The sequence below is a fragment of the Myxocyprinus asiaticus genome, chromosome 40 (assembly GCF_019703515.2).
Source record: "Myxocyprinus asiaticus isolate MX2 ecotype Aquarium Trade chromosome 40, UBuf_Myxa_2, whole genome shotgun sequence".
In the NCBI taxonomy this organism is placed as follows: Eukaryota; Metazoa; Chordata; class Actinopteri; order Cypriniformes; family Catostomidae; genus Myxocyprinus; species Myxocyprinus asiaticus.
The window spans coordinates 27403246-27419420 of record NC_059383.1 but is presented as its reverse complement, the minus strand read 5'-3'; the positions used below and the strand labels follow the sequence as shown (position 1 = coordinate 27419420).

Here is a 16175-nt window from a genome sequence, read left to right as displayed (position 1 = left end):
ATGCCCCTGTTACTGGGGGCACTACAAAAAAACCCTATACTACACTCCCACCCCCCCTGCAACTTTGCCCAGCCCTAATGGTCGATGACGCTGATGTGTGTGCAAAATGTCATGAGTTTTCACACGTTAAGTACCCCAAAAGTACCGAAAACTTTGAAAAGAAGAAGAAGAATCCTTAGAACAACAATTGGGCCTTCACATTTTCAGTGCTTGGGCCCTAATAATCCTTAGAAGAACAATAGGGCCTCTGCACTTTCAGTGCTTGGGCCCTAGTAATCCATAGAAAAACAATAGGGCCTCTGCACTTTCAGTGCTTGGGCCCTAATTACTGCTTGAGTCCTTTGGGCAGAATTTAACATATTATAGAAAGAACTCTATTGTGCAAAAACACAGAAACAGAAATGCATAGTGCAATCTGTTTTTCTTAGTCTCAACCCACAGCCACTTAGGCAGAACACATAAGTGAGTTACACTGCTTTTATTGGCATGTCTTGGATGAAAGGCATTGTACTTTCTTGTGCAGGAGATGTTTTTTTTTTTTTTTTTTTAAAGTTTGTTTGTATTTGTTTTGAAGAGAAGTTATACTGTGAAGTTAAAAATGATCCTCTAGGACTGATGAGGTCAATTTTATTGTGACCTGGATTATGACCAAATTGTCATATCCCTACATATTGTTGAAGTCAGATGGTGTTTAGAGGGAGGATCCATTTTTGAGTTTTGTGAGAATTTATAGGGGATTGTTATCAGAAACCTGACCCTCAAAACATCACCCAGAAGTGTTTTATAGTTAGAGTGATTTCAGACTTTGGTTTGCGCTGATTATTTTGGGAAGTGGGGAAAGCCTGCTTCTGATCTGAGATACTGAGATGTAGGTTATATTTGAGCAGTAGCTGAGACCCAATAGACTATTTGAGCCCTCAAAATTCATATGCCTCTTTGCTCGCCTCTGAAAGGGATTACTTTACCCCCAGCCCTGGCTCAAATAGACATTTACTTTAGGTGTTCGCAGTAAAGTGAAGTGAACGCTGGTATCCAAAAGAGATTGATTTTATCCCAGGAAAAATCTCTGTCCCTCTTCACTTTATGCTCCAAGATTGAATCCAGACCCTTGAGGTTATGATAGATAATCCGAACACTGATTGAAAATGAGTGAAGATGTTAACCTTTCAGCTCTGTATTTCTAAAGAAAGTTATTTCATCTGGAGACTGCCATAGGATAGCCATAGATGGATAACCATAGATCACTCACACATCCACTAAACATTACAGGCGTAGTTATATATATATATACACACACTGTATATTTACACTGTATGTATTTTGCAACATGCAAATGAGGGCTAAAGAGTAGACAAGCACAGAAGGGAAACTTCTTGTTAAAGCCACAAATATTTGAAATTAAGCAATGTCTAAATAAAGTGAACCTGCAGAGTTGCGTTCACGATGCGTGTAAAACACGATCTGCTCCGTAGAAATAAAGCAAACTAAACTCAGAGCACCTCCTGAGATGGTCTGAGATAATTTGCAGCGTTCTTGTAGTGGACACTATTCAAGCAGACTGTTTCCAGACGACTGAAACAGAAAAGAGTGAAAATTCTATGCATGTGCATGTTCTGTGAGAAGCGGTAGTGCTGCGCTCATGAGCGGCAGCGAGCCACTGAACCTCTGAACACACAGCTAATCGGACACACACATCAACGGCTTTTCTTTGGTCTGTTCTTCAAAATATTTTCAAGTGTGTTTCTTTAAATGTGTGTATTTTTCTTAAATGGCATTTCTTGCCATTTGTCACTCCGAGACAAGGTCGCCAGCCAAATTTACCCGCCACTGCGCATGAAATACCTATATATATTATATTAAGGCTGTCAATCGATTACAATTTTTTATTGAATTAATTACATTGCATGCTGATTAATCATTCAAATTAATCGCAATTAATTACATATGTAAATATTTTCTGAGAAAGCCCCTCATGTAACAATAATTCAATACATAATATGTCTATTTATAATTATTTAATAATTTAAATAATTATAAATAAAATATAAAAAATTGTAATTCAGATAATTAATGCATTACATTATTGTGGCAGACAAGTAAAGCATTGATAAGACAATGCAAAAATTGGCTTTGTAATCCAATAAATTGTTTATGCCCATATTATTGAACATAAGGCAATCATTGGCCTACAGTTCACAGCAATCCATTTTGCAACTGAATTCGTCAATTTGTCTGAGATAGATTTATTATAAGGGCTTGTCGAAGGACGCGTCAATGTACACTTGGGTCAGACGGACGCTTTTGGAGTGACTCACTTTGATTGTGTCGCATCATAAACATATTGTTTTTAGGTCGCTGTGTCAAGTTTAACGTAGTTTAAAACTTAGAAAAAAGTCCTGAGATCCCTGCATTTGGATTTGTGCTCCATCAAGGTATATTTGAACGCAAGAACGAGACTCATCTTGTGCAGTCTGCTGTGGGCAAGTGTGGTTTGTTCTCATTATAAGATGCATGATGCCTAAACAGCTGGAGTTTCGCTTAATGTACACTCTTTATTAGGAACACTATGGTGCCCAACATTGTCTTCTGCTGTTGTAGACCACCCGCCTCAAAGTTCAACGTGTTGTGCATTCTGAGATGCTATTTTTGCTCACTACAATTTTACAGAGTGGTTATATAGATATTATATTATTGTATTATGTTATATTAGATATTTATTCCATCAAGATCCTAATTATAGATTTGGCTAAATTCTTTCTTTTGCACTCATGCATACAGTGTTTCTTCCACCAGCAGACCAAAACATACTCTCAGACTCTCTCTCTCTCTCTCTCTCTCTCTCTCTCTCTCTCTCTCTGCATCTTTATCTTTTTTTTTTCTCATTGCAATTTCTTGGTTTTCTGTCTTTTATTTTCCTCTCAAGATTTCATTGTTTCTCTCATTTCCTTGGAAATAAAACATGGGATTATCCAACTGAGGGCGTAATGTGTGGCTAGAAACTGCATATTTACCTTGAAGATGATGTTGAATATGATAAAAGTGGGTCAAGATAGACTCTGATCCTGATCAGATTTTTTCCTTCTCTTTTGAGTCTCAGGGGTTGATAGACAGGTGCTATCCCAGGCAAGATCTACATGCGGTGAACTGATATCAGGTGTGATATACAGTATACAGTCTGATATCATGCATTACAGCTCAATACCGTTAATCTTATTTCCTGCTTAATACCAGATAAAGCCTATCACATTTGTTTACCGGCCAAGCATTCTGGGAAATAATCAGTAAAATGCATCTCTGTAGTAATCATTTTAAAAGTTCACCCAAAAATGAAATTCATTGTCATCATTTACTCACTCTCATGTTGTTCGAAAATGTGCATTTTTCTATACAACATGTAAGACAATGTTAGCCTGAATGCTTGTGTCAGTAACCATTCACTGTCATTGCATCTTGTGTACATACAGTAAAAGTGAAGGGTGACTGAGCTAACATTCTGCCTAACCTATCATTATGGGTTCCATGTTAGATAAAAATGTGGGTTTTGAACAATATGAGCGTAAGAAATTGATGACAGAATTTTCATTTTTGGGTGAATTATCCTTTTACCACCAGATAAAAAGCATGTGTGTTTGCTGCCCAAGCATTCTGTATTAGTCTTTTTAATGCACAGTGGCGCATTGTGCATGTTGCTTATAAATCGCATTTGAGATCCGCCGCTTGAAAATCTGTTGCTGTGGAGGCAGAATTGAAGTGTGTGGTGTGAAACGGAGAATAAAATAGATGGCTGAGAGGTCGAGGAAAGATAATGCAGTGTGTCACGATGCTGTCAGACATGCACATTCTACTTTTTCCGCCAAGACCCGTTTCCTCTCTGGCCACAGTTCCCGAGGCTTCTGGGAGACGTCTGACCCCAGCACATGTCTGGGAGATTCTCACGTGGCATGATTCCAGAGTCTCTTAAGTCCTATCGGTGGAGAGGCAGGACAGGGTGAACTGTCTGAACTGTGGCTGGTAAATAAAGCCGAGAGATAGGAAAAAAAGAGTAGAAAAGAAGCATTTGGCTCTGTTTTAAGACTAAATGGTTGACATCTGGTAGTGTTAGCCCAAGTCAAAGGAGACAGAGAGATTAAATTCTCCAGCTGCAAACTCGCATATAGGTATGTATGCTGTATAGAATATACTGGGGAAAATTCACTAAACAGATGCAATCAGCCCTGAAATAGCGTTGCATATTCAGTATTTAAACATTAACTAGCAAAAGGCAAGCCCTCACTCCATCACTCCCATGATTCTTGAAACTACTGCTCCACAGACTCTTCCTGGCTCACATTTCAAAGGCATTTATCGTTTAAAAAGCTTGTTCTGCCCTTGCACTTTGCCAACTGTCTTCTGTTCCTCTGAAACTGTGAGAATTAAGTGACAGATTGCAAAATTAGTTTTTGACAGAAAAAAACTACCTTATAATTTCTTTTCCCCGCATTGTTCAGGCAATAACAGATGTTCAGACAACCTGTTCCCTCTTTTGCAAGCTGATATTTTGAATGAAAATTAAAGACCGTCTTTTTATGGTTAAAAAGGTGCAAGTTAACCACATTTACCCTGTACACTAGACACTTCTTATTAAATACAGACAGCACCTTCAGCTAAAAACCAGCTTGCAAGTTAGTGATTTCATGATTAATGGCACAAAGTAGCTATTCATATGGAAACACTGGAAATAACTTTATAAAAATGTGATATCATTCCATCACCTGAGATCTGGGTAACCACGGAAAAAATTGCATACCACTCTTATTAAGAAGAATCAGCTCTTAGTTCACATTACCTCTGTGTCTAAACAAGGGGTGGATTCAGCATGGTTTGCATAGAAAGAGTTTTGAGTGTTTTTGGATCAAATTCATCTTGAAAACTGCAATCATCTTGTTAATAAGATCCTCGATCTAGGTTCCACAATTCTTTTTTTTTGGTGTCCATAGCAATGGGCGTTCATTACAAATACAGATTGTAGATACTCTTCTTAGTTCATTGTAGCTTCTCTAATTGGAGCAAAGCTTTTAGATTTATTGTCACTTTTAGATGCATTATCAATAAAAAAATACTACAGCTAGCGACTTTTAACACACACTAACAATATTTTTGTTCAAAGATGCCCAAGTAAGTAGTGTGATCTGCATGTATGGAAACGTGTAAAATACTGTACTGTAGCTAGTCTACTTTTCATTAAATAAGAAATACAAAATTTTGTTTTTGGGAGATTCCTTTTCAGAATGGTTTAATTTAAAACAATTTACGCTCAAAAGGATATTTTAGCCTATTTTTAAGATTTACACATTTCAATTTCATAAAATTCCATCAAATTTAATTGTGAAATTAAAAAAAATTCAATTTTTTATTCAAAACTTATAATATTAATATTTTATTTTATTTGGTTAAAGATTACTTAATTCAGTTTGATGGAGTTTTGTAATGAAGTTGAAATTCATATTATTTTTTAAATGTATAATTTAATCATGTTTCCACAGTTGTAAGAAAGTGATTTTATACACTACCAGTCAAACGTTGGGACACATCTGACTGAATTTATAATTCTCGTGATTTATATTGGTCTACAAAACGAATTCCTTTTAATGTAGAACTTTTGTTTGAAATGAGTTTTGTAGACCAATATAAATCATGTTGACATATGAATTTCTTCACCAACCTAACATTTTTATCTATATAAAAAAAAAAAAAAAAAAAAAAAGCTTTTTTTTTTTTTTTTTGTAATGGATGAGTTGGACCTGATATGAAGGAAACAAGTGCTCAGCACTTATATGAATTTAGTGGGATGGGATATAACATGTTATGGATTTTTGAATAATTACCATCCTTGTGCTATACTTATCATACACTCACCAACCACTTTATTAGGTATACCTGTACATCGACTTATTCATGCAATTATTTAATCAGCCAATCGTGTGGCAGCAGTGTAATGTATACAATCATGCATATATGGTCAGGAGCTTCAGTTAATGTTCATATCAACCATCAGAATGGGGAAAAAATGTGATCTCAGTGATTTCGACCATAGCATGATTGTCTGTGCCAGAAGGGCTGGTCTGAGTGCTTCTGTAACTGCTGATCTCCTGCGATTTTTACACACAACAGTCTCTAGAGCAGGGGTTCTCAACAGGGGTGGTACCAACCCCCAGGGGGCGTTCAAAGGATGCCAGGGGGCGCTGAGAGCAAATTAGTAGAGAGGGGGGTGTTAGGTTACACATGGGGGGCGTTTATCAGTCATAATCAAATCTATCGTCAAGTTCCTCTTTGCATTAAAATGCTTATCTAGACTTGGAGTATATCAGTTGGTCCTCAATTATCATTTGTACGCTTTTCATCTGATTTTGAAGTCTAGCGACGCATCTGAAGTATCTGATGTAGCATCATCAAATACACAGGCGGAGGCACAACCTCGGCTAATGCACCTGTATGGCTCTGTAGATGGATACGGCTCAATGGACAGAGCAGCACGAGCATGAAGCTCTTAAAGCTTGCTCTTAAACTCACAGCTTTGCAAGAATCAGTGAGAAGCAAGGCGTGAGAAGCAGAAACCATTGAATTCAGCACAGAATTCTATATCACCACCCTTAAAATGACTATAGTAACACTAATTGTACTTTAGGGAGAAATGGATTGATAATAAATATTATCATATCACTACCTCAGCTCTATTAAATTTGTCATAAGCCACATCAGGGGAGTGAGGGAATATAATACAGTTTTGTTACAACTTATTTATATTTTGTATTTATTGTTTTTACATGTGTTTAGAGTAGGTCTACTGTTTATAATTACAAAAATGCCATAGTTTGTTTTATACAAATCAAGTTACATCTAACCATGGTAGTGAAGAAGATCCATGCTTCCATGTGTTTACTATGGTCTTGTTACAAATACCACTGTTAAAACTATAAAAATGAATAAATTAAAATTTTCAAAAAGGCAAATATAAAATATATTAACAATATCTGTTTTATTAATAGTTTCTGTCTACGCATTTTCATAGATATAGCCCTCCATCTGCTTGAATTCCAGAAACGCAAGGTTTGGTCTCACATTCATGACACGTAAGCCTGCTGAATTTATCAACAAAACTTTAAAATTATGCAATGCATCAAAGTTGCATTGAGCAAATTAAGCAAATAACACAAATACTGAGTTTTGTGTTTTATGTTTTTTCATTTTTTTTGGTACAACAAAGTCTCCGCTTTCAAATTATGTCACATAATGGGGGGGGGGAGGGGGGGGATTCGAATGTAAAGAGAATGGTGTGAAAAACATTCAGCGAGTGGCAGTTCTGTGGGCAAAAATGGCTTGTTAATGACAGAGGTCAGAGGAGAATGGCCAGACGGGTCCAAGCTTGAAAGGTTGAGAACCACTACTCTAGAGTGTAAAGAGAATGGTGTGAAAAACAAAAAACATTCAGCGAGCGGCAGTTCTGTGGGCAAAAATAGCTTGTTAATGACAGAGGTCAGTGAAGAATGGCCAGACTGGTCCAAGCTGACAGGAAGGTGACAGTATCCCAATGAACATACAACACGTCGAACATTGAGGCAGATGGGCTACAGCAGCAGAAGACCCATCCGGGTACCACTTCTGTCAGCTTAGAACAGGAAACTGAGGCTACAGTGGGCACAGACTCACCAAAACTGGACGGTAGACGATGGTAAAAATATCGCCTGGTCTGACAAATCTCGATTTCTGCTGTGACATGCAGATGGTAGGCCCACTGCAGCCTCAGCTTTCTGTTCTTGGCTGACAGAACTGGAACACGATGTGGCCTTCTTCTGTTGTAGCCCATCTGCCTCAAAGTTCGATGTATTGTGCATTCTGAGATGCTATTCTGCTCACTGCAATTGTGGTTATCTGAGTTACCGTAGCCTTTCTGTCAGCTCGAGCCAGTCTAACCATTTTCTGTTGACCTCTCTCATCAACAAGGCACTTCTGTCCGCAGAACTGCCACACACTGAGTTTTTTTTTTGTTTTCTTTTTGGCACCATTCTCAGTAAACTCTAGAGACTGTTGTGCGTGAAAATCATGTCACGGTCGAAATCACTGAGATCACATTTTTCCCCATTCTGATGGTTCTGATGAACATTAACTAAAGCTCCTGACCCATACGTGCTTGATTGTATGCATTGCACTGTTGCCACATGAATGGCTGATGAAATAATCGCACGAATAAGTAGGTGTACAGGTGTACCTAAGTGCTCAGTGATTGTGCTTTTTGCTGTTTCATAATTTTTATTAATATTATTCTACAATAAAGAAAATTATCAGTGTATGCTCTTGTACTATTTAAGCTATAATGGAGTGATAAAACCCGTTACAACAGACAATTTTATCATACTCCCATTCAGCAAGTTGTATCTCCTACCTCCATCCTCCTCTACCCTCCCTCCACCCTTCACAGCGACGACCCACTTTTCTTAAATTATCCTCAGTGCATCAGTGTTTTAGACCAGCTTAAAGGCCGGCACGTTCAGCACAAGATTAGAGCAGAGATCTACAGTCTTAGACACCACATTTACCAGTAAAGAGCTGAACAGAGAGGATTCCGCTGCGCTAAGAAACACATACTACAGCATAGTGATGATGGGAAAGGGTCAGCCACTTGACCTTTCACCGCTGAAGCCTCAGCAATGTTTTTATTTTTTCTTGAAAGAAAAGCACAGCTAAAAAATTACTCTATGCTTGCTTCATTGAAGATAGCACATTAAGATGTTTTAAGGAGTGTTAAAATTAATCCAAAGGGATGCAGCCACTAGGACTGGGAATCAGCCTGGCAATCTGATATTATGTTGATATCTGGGTCACAATATGATATTATGATATTCTTTATGTTTAGTGTATTGTGATTCAAAACTGTGATTTATTGCGATCTTTTACTAACTTGTTTCTCATTCATCTTCATTTAAATTGAGTGCTTTGCACAACACGTGCTGAACTACCAGTTTTACTTCATCATAGAGTGTAAAGCAGAGCATAGGCATGTCAGTCTCAGCAAAAAAACAAAACAAAACAAAAAAAAAAAAAAACAGGTGAGGGAATATAGTACCTTGGTTCCAGTTTGCTTAACTTTAGAAGAAAACCTTTGCTTTGTACCTTTTATTTGTACGGAGTATCTGTACAAGTAATAGACTTATATTCTTAGCTGAGTTTGCATTGTTATTAAATAGATATAATTGGGAGTTTAATGACCTGATGCCACAGTCTCGTCTTTTCACACACTTGCTCTGAGTGGTCGTCAATCTCTCTCTCTCTCTCTCTCTCTCTCTTTTAAATATCAGTGTGAAAAATGTAACTAAAAATCTATGTCATTAGAATATCAATACAGTATCCTGATATAAAATACAGCGTTTTTTTTTTATTTTTTCCCCCGCACCTCTGTTGCCCACTCTGGCCCCTCAAGTCTAAGCCTTTTTATAAACCTTTTCATAATCTACACTTTTCTGATGCTTTCAGAGCCTTGATTTACAGTACATAAGAGGTATTTCATACCATATAGAAATGCGTGATTGCATGAAGGAATTGCAGAAATGTTTTATTTATTTTTTTTACTTTTTTCTTAGTAATGTAAAAGCACTTTATGTAAGCAACTCCAACAGAAAAGTACAATGTGAGCTGAATTATAGAATGCTTGTGCTTCTCCATGAATTTACTGATATGCTCATTAGAATGCTGAATGTTTTAATACCATTAAAGTGGAATAGAAACTGGAACCAAAACTTGAAACAAATCTGTTGACTGATTGGTGTGATTTCACACAGTCCTTTTTGACTCGATGCTTGTTTCGTGTTAAACTCAGTTCAACATGGAAACAAACTCAAACTACATGACCGATAAGTTTGGCTCGGCCCCCCTTAATTAATTTTTCTTACCACATTGGTAAATTTTCTTGTTGAAGTATATATAATATGAGTAAAAAACAAACAAACAACAACAACATTTTTATCTATGGGGTAAGCACACTTAAGATATATACTCTTAAATCTTTCACAATTTAGCTTCTTAAGAAAATACATATTTTTTAAGATATTTAGATATTTTTAATGGAAAACAAGAAAAAAACAAAACATAAATGTTATTTATTTATTTATTTTCAGTGTACTAATGGTTTTGAAGTTAAATGCTCAACAATCTCATATGTGTGCGGTGTTTGGGTTTCCAAGGATTTTTGGCCATGTATTGTACAGTATATCATTTGTTACAGAGACTGAGATGTGACTGCCCTGATGTTTGATTGACAGAGGTCTGCTGGAGGTCCTGCAGCTGGACTTTGAGACAGAGGAACAGAGCGACCAGTTAGAGAGCCAGATGATCACGTGGCGACTGGAGCTTCCTGGAAACATGATCTGGGATGAAGGGACCGTGAGGATTTACACCATCCAAAGAGACTATGTGGGCATTGCGCCTCTGATTACGGTTAGTGTAAATGTTTATGTTCAGTCAGTTTGCTTTCTTATGATCACATGGAGACACACTCCTTGCACAGGGTTCTCACACTCATGGAAAACCTGGAATTTTAAAATCGTTTTTTCCAGGACAGGAACTTCTATAGTGAATGTAAATTCTTCTAGTTATGCTCAGCTCTAAAATATTTTTTATTGGCTAGATATTGCAGTTCTATGGAGTAAAACTTACTTGCAGGCCAAGAGTTTTGGAGTTTTTTTAAAGTAATTTTTTTTCAATGAGTCATGATTCACAAATCGCTTGTGATTCATAAGTGGAATCAGATTTATTCTCAATGGTTTTTTAAAAATCCTTATCTAGCAATCACAAAGGACTGAAAAGTTTTTGGAAAAGTCATGGGAATTCATTGGTTGAAAGTGTGGGAACCCTGCTTGTAACTTTTTGTAAGGTTTTGAGAGGTTGTCTTTTGTAAGGTTGTCTGTGAAACCATTAACATGGACATTTCAAAACAAACTCATGTTGGTGCTACAAGTTTTTGTCATGCTTCTGTGTAGAGGCCTTTAGCTATAAAGCTACAATGACAGTTCTTATAAATGATTTATGTCTCTTTGTTCTGTGTCTGTGTGTTTGCGGGTGTGTGTTAATTGTCCAGAGGCTCAGTGCCACATCTTTCACCCTTTGATATCTTCCTATCGCCCCCAGCCATTGGTCAAGCTACCTCAGAATTAGCTATAACGAAACTGACATTAATTTTGTGAGGACACATATGTAATTTCCAAAGCCATCAACATATGAAGTGCTTTTTAAACTCATTTACTGTATTACAAGCTAACCACCAGCAATTAACAAAAAAGTATTTGGACAGTTTTGGACATTCGACTTGCATTTAAAATTAAATAATTTAATTGCATTAGATAACAAAATATCAAATTAGGTGGCATTTGCAAACAAATTATTCTAGACCTTTTCTCAGAACTCACTTTACGTTTCCTGGTCAATCCAACTGGTGTCAATGTGATTTTTACTGGAAGTAAATTTAAGGTGTTAAAATTAAAGGTGTAGTTTATCACATTAACTAGGAGTATGTTCCACTAATTTTGAATACTATTAATTTTGAACATATCTATTGTTTTTTTTAATTTGAAATCTTACAAACCTCTTTTTTTTAGTGCTTTGATAAGTGTGCTTGCATTATCTTTCTTTTAAATAAATGCCACTTGATTTGATATTTTGTTTTATGACGCAAAGACATTCATTTTAAAGATTGGCTTAGGTGTCCAAAGGCGTTTTGGGGCACTGTATATTAAATGCTTTTTAGCACTTAAAATGTTAAAGAAAAATTAAACAAAAAGAGGTTGTGACAATTTATTGACCTGAAGCATCCATTATACAGCCAGCTGACAGATTTGTTTACATGGACAGACTGTTTCACAGCAGTCTGATGTAGGAGTGGGATTGTATTGGTAACTTTTCAAATCACGGTCATTATCTGATGTAATTTGTTTGGAGGACACTGACATCTGTTCGGTCTAGAAGTTAAATCTACACACAAACCTAATCATTCGTCATTAGCGAAGCACACTGTGGGATAATCATTAGAGAGTATTAATTTCAGAGATTGACAGATGCAGAGCAAATCTGATTCATGATTGTTGCCGTCACATTTTTGATCTGTTTAAGTGTTTGGTCACGGCTGAATGAAGATGTATTTCACAGGAGCTTATTACATGATGAGAATGCATGTTCTTAGTATTACTTTAGGTTTATAGTGTGTCATGTTGTAAGTAGGCTACTCTCACATAGCCGGGCGAAAGATCTTGTGCACTTTGCAGCTGATTTTGGCCCAGAACCGCCTACTTGGCCAAGAAGAGACTGTATGATTGACATGAAAAGCGATCAATCACAGTTCATTTTGTTTTTGTGCGCTGTTTAGGGGCAAATGTACCTGACACAGAATATTCTACAATGTTAGACCAGCGTGAAAATAGAATAAATTAAACAATGATATGACAGTCTCTCTGCAAATCGTTTTAATAAAACACCAGAAAAATTTTCACTGACGTTACATAGAAAACAAAGCTTAATATATACAGTATGCTCAAGGATAGTAACAAAACAATTCAGGCAAAAATGAAGATTCATCATTTACTCATCCACATGCCATCCCAGATGTGTACGACTTTCTTTTGCAGAACACAAACAAATGAAAATCAAAAGATTTTTGAAGAACATCTCTGCTCTCTAGGTCCATACAATGTATGTGAATGGTGACCAAAATTTGAAGCTCCATAAAGCACATAAAGGCATCATAAAAGTAATCCATATGACTTCAGAGTTTCAATCTTTCTTGCAAATACCTCAGTGCTAATTCAGTGTTTTTTGTGTGTTGTTGTTTACATTTGTACATTCTCACAGGACACAGAGGTACTTAACACAGCCATACTGACTGGTAAGATGGTGTCTGTGCCTGTCAAGGTTTTGGGCATGGAGGCTGATGGCTCCATCACAGACGTCACTAACTCTTCACACTGCAGGTCTTCAGACCAGGATGTCCTAAAGATAATGTATGTTAAGGTCAGGCCACTTCTGATGGTTTCAGCAATTTCACACCCTGTGTGCTTCCCATTAGCAGCTTTACTCTGCCTCTGAATGACATGTCTAGTAGAAATGGAAGGGTACAGAAGAGAAGGATCAGGGAATGTGGCAGAGAGAACCACCACCTCCCTAGTTCCTCAACCTAAAAAGAGAAAAGAGAGAATGTAGATGGTGACAAAGATGTTGACCCACTAGCCCTCATTTAACTTGTATTTTCAACCCAAAGCACATCTTTGCCCAAGACTCCTTTCGTCTTTTGCATTCTCATTAGGGAGAGCTTGAGTCCTTTGTTATTGTTGGATAATTTTCTGGAGTTTTTCCTCCGAAGACAATGGCGATTTGCTTGCGAGAGTGCATATAAAGATATGAAGATGAATCCCTAATGCCCTCCTTAGCTTGTCTTTCTCCAGTGTTGAGTCTTAAAGGAACATTTTGTCGTTTACTCACCCTCATGTGTTCCAAACCCATGTGACTTTATTTCTTCTGTGGAACACAAAATGATAATATTAGGCAGAATGCTAGCCTCAGTTACCATTCACTTTCATTGTATGGAATAAGATGCAATGAAAAGAGAATGATGACTGAGGATAACATTCTATCCTTTTAACATACTGTATAAATGGAGAGACTCTCTAATATTCAATGGTAAAGTGAACATGACAGACAAGGAATGACGGGAGAATGCGGCACACAAAACTGTGCACTTTGTCATGTATCTTTAAGACACACTTAATTGCACCCTCCACATGAATAAATAATCTTGCTGTGAATGCAAAGAAAAAAAAAGAGTTCAGAGTCAGAATTCTTTTTTTTCCCTTTCTGTCTTGAAAAGATTTGTATGGCTCAAATTCAGACCACATGTGTGCATTATGATGAAGTGAATTTATGTCTTCTTACATTTATTTACATTTATTCATTAAGCAAGCACTTGTATCCAAAGTGATTTACTATGCTACAACACAAGTGATTCATCTTTATAAATTAACATAAGTTTTGCAATAAAAAAAGTTCCTGAATTGGCTAGAAGATTGTGAGCTAGTACAGAGATTTAGTAATTTCCAATGGCTTTTTAGAATAGCAGTTTTCGATTTATGAGACAAATATGGTCTGTGGTTAAAATGACTTGAAATGACTTTCATGTTTTGTTATACGACATAAATTATACACAGGTATATCTTTGCCAGTTCTTGCTGTGAGATGTTACCCCACTCTTCCACCAAGGCACTTGCAAGTTCCCGGACATTTCTGGGGGGAATGGCCCCAGCCCTCACCCTCCGATCCAACAGGTCCCAGACGTGCTCAATGGGATTGAGATCCGGGCTCTTCGCTGGACATGGCAGAACACTGACATTCCTGTCTTGTAGGAAATCATGCACAGAACGAGCAGTATGGCTGGTGGCATTATCATGCTGGAGGGTCATGTCAGGATGAGCCTGCAGGAAGGGTACCACATGAGGGAGGAGGATGTCTTCCCTGTAACGCACAGCGTTGTGATTGCCTGCAATGACAACAAGCAAGTCGATGATGCTGTGACACACCACCCCAGACCATGACGGACCCTCCACCTCCAAATTGATCCCGCTCCAGAGTACAGATCTCGGTGTAACGCTCATTCCTTCGACGATAAACGCGAGTCCGACCATCACCCCTGGTCAAAACCGTGACTCTTCTGTGAAAATCACTTTTTGCCAGTCCTGCCTGGTCCAGCGAAGGTGGGTTTGTGCCCATAGGCGATGTTGTTGCTGGTGATGTCTGGCAAGGACCTGCCTTACAACAGGCCTACAAGCCCTCATTCCAGCCTCTCTCAGCCTATTGCGGACAGTCTGAGCACTGATGGAGGGATTGTGCGTTCCTGGTGTATCTCAGGCATTTGTTGTTGCCATCCTGTACCTGTCCCACAGGCGTGATATTCAGAAAACGTTCTTAATACTGTATATTGCCCCCTTTAGCATCAATGACAGTGTGCAGTCTTTTGTAATAGTTGTTGTGGCAGCGGGGGCGTGGTCAAGCATCTCTCCGGAGAGAGAAAGCGGTAAGGGCGCTTACACCTGAGCTAAATTATGTCTAATACCTGTCTCTAATTTCAGTGAGCACGGGGAGAGCGGCATAAATAGAGCCAGACCGCAAGTAGACGAGAGAGAGAGCCTGGGCACTGATTGTGAAGCCAAGAGTTTATTGTTGCAAAGTTGAGTTATTTTGTGAAGTGGCTTGTGGATTTTTTAGAATGAGTTATTGAACAGCGTAAAAGCCTTGAAGGACTGTATTTGCTGCAGTGTGGAAAATAAACGCTTACCTGAACCAGGAAAAGCTGCTTCTCGCCTCCTCTTTACACTGGTGCCGAAACCCGGGACTGAAGTTTGGTTGAAAATGGATGGAAGTCGCCCCATAGAGTCCTCCCAGTTAGCGGAGATCCTCCAGGCCCTCGCTGGCCTACATCGGAGCCACCAGCAATCCCTGCTTGAGCTTCAGCAAGATCAAGACCGCCGGTTTGTGGAGCTCATGCGCGCTCAAGCAGAGGACCGACAGGCGATCCGGAGCCTTCTCAGCCAGGAGGCAACCCCAGCCGCGACCCCGGACACCCACACGCCGTTACCCCCGCCTGCGTTACAAAAGATGGGGGCGGCGGACGACCCAGAGGCATTCCTGGATCTCTTTGAACGCACTGCCGAGATCTGGGGCTGGCCGCTCGACCAGTGGGCGGCCCGACTCATTCCGCTACTGTCCGGGGAAGCCCAGCTTGCGGCTCAACAACTACCAGCGATGAGCCTCCTGGCCTACGGAGACTTAAAAAAAGCCATCCTGCAACGGGTTGGTCGGAGTCCGGAAGAAAGTCGTCAGCTCTTCCGGAGCCTGAAGTTGGAGAACTCCGACCGCCCGTTTGCCTTCGCCCAGCGGCTCCGCGACGCCTGCTGAAGATGGTTGCTAGCGGGGGACCGTGGCGTCAACGCGATCATCGACCAGGTGGTACTGGAGCAATTAATACGACAGCTGCCAAAAGGGACGGCGGAGTGGGTCCAGTGCCACCGCCCGGCGTCACTGGAGGAAGCTATCCGGCTTGCAGAGGACCACATGGCGGCGATCCCGAGGGCGGAAGAGCCCTCCCCCTCTCTCTCTCTTCCCCGTCT

General features: G+C 39.0%; 1 pseudogene; it reads left to right on the top strand.

The window, feature by feature from the left end:
- Positions 1–16175, top strand: part of LOC127430927 (transmembrane protein 132D-like) — a 67742-nt pseudogene that overhangs the window by 19802 nt on the left and 31765 nt on the right.